The sequence below is a fragment of the Myotis lucifugus genome, unplaced genomic scaffold (assembly GCF_000147115.1).
Source record: "Myotis lucifugus unplaced genomic scaffold, Myoluc2.0 scaffold_737, whole genome shotgun sequence".
Classification (NCBI taxonomy): Eukaryota; Metazoa; Chordata; class Mammalia; order Chiroptera; family Vespertilionidae; genus Myotis; species Myotis lucifugus.
This window is the reverse complement of record NW_005871785.1, coordinates 25834-27599: the sequence shown is the minus strand read 5'-3', so window position 1 is coordinate 27599 and position 1766 is coordinate 25834.

Here is a 1766-nt window from a genome sequence, read left to right as displayed (position 1 = left end):
AGGGCATCTCTGGTGCCAGAGCCTGTCGAGGTTGAGAACACAAGCAAACTGAGAAAGGAGGTGGGGGAAGGAGAGGAGGAGGGAGGAGACCACTCCAGGTGAAGGAAGTAACATGTGCAACTGCTCTGGGGCAGCAGAGGGTGGCTTAAGGAGCAAAGGGCTGCAGTGCAGAGGTCAGTGGAAATATGCTGAGGGCAAAAATCAAACCTTAATGAGGTACCATTAAAACTAAAAAGCAGAGCCCTGACCAGGAAGCACAGTTGGTTAAAGCACTTGTCCCCATGTGCCAAGATTTCGGGTTTGATCCCTGATCGGGGCACATACAAGAATTGACTAAGAATGTATAAATAAGTGGAACAACAAATTGATGTTTCTCCCCCGCCCCGCCCCCCCCACCTTCCTCTCTGAAATCAATTTTTTAAAAAAGGCAGAAAACAACCAATGCTGTTCATGTGAAGCTGCAGGGAAACTTGCTTAAGCATAACCCTCACGTGGCAGTTCCTTCTGGAATGCATCCTCCTAGCACCGCTGCCCGAGGGACAGAGATGTGCGTGTGCTCACCTGGTGAGCTCGCTCCTGGAAAGTCCCCGGGGAATGAGACTGGCTGCCCAGGATGCCTCAGCAGGACCACTGACAGAACACTGTCATCGCTGCCATGCAGAGAAGCCGGCTAGTTCTCCCTCCAGCAGATGATAGGAGCATCAAAACTAGAAACGCAGGGTCTCGTCAAAGGTGGAACGAGCCTGGTAGGTTCGGGAACATCAGTCTCAGAAACCTGGCAGACCGGACCTGCCACCCAAAGGGACATTTCAAGGTCGCCTGGGGTACCCCACCCTTTTGAAACTAAGATTTCTAAACTGCAAAATGCACATAGTTTGTAAAATGCAATTAAAATGCTCCAATGTAATATACAATGACCAGTGAGAATCCCTTTACCCCAGCCACCAGCCTGGACCTGGGCTGCCACTCCATTTCTTCCAGAAATGGGCAGTACATGCCTGTGTCCCTACTAGTACAGAAATGTGGAAACTTGCTGCCCTGTTTCACATCTTTTCTCCCCTTGCATATGGAGCGGCACAAAGAACACTCATCTAACTTTGTTTTTACGGCTGCAAAGTAATCATAACTTATTCAGCCACTTATTAATGGGTACTCTACTGGGTTGTGTCTCCTCACAATGGACATCCACCTGGAACCTCACATGAACTTATTTGGAAACAGGAACTTAGCAGATAGAACTTCAGATGAGGTCATAGTGGGTAGGGTGGGCCCTGGTGTCCTTGTAAGGACAGGGGAATCTGGACACACACACAGGAGGTCGATAATGGAGGCAAGTGTCCACAAGCTGAGGGACACCAAGAATTGCCAGTAAATCACCAGGAGCCAGGAGAAAATTGAACAGACTTTCTAGTCCCGGAAGGAACCAGCCCTGCTGACACCTTGATCTTGGATTTCTGGTCTCCAGAACGTGGGAGAGAATAAATCCCTGGCATTCAAGCTACCCAGTGTGTTACAGTAATCCCATGAAACTCCCAGATACCTACTTTCTCAGTTTGCTGTGTGTTGTGCCCACAGCAATCATGTGTGACTTGCACATCACCCCCCCCCCCCCCCCCCCGCTCCCAAGCTGGCTTTGTCCCAACCGTTGGGGGGGGGGGGACCCCCGGGGCGGGGGGTGGGAAGGGGCGGGGAAAAAACCATGGGGGGGGCGCCCCAAACGGGCCCTTTTTAAAAAATTAAAAACGGGGGGAAAAGCCAAAAAAAAT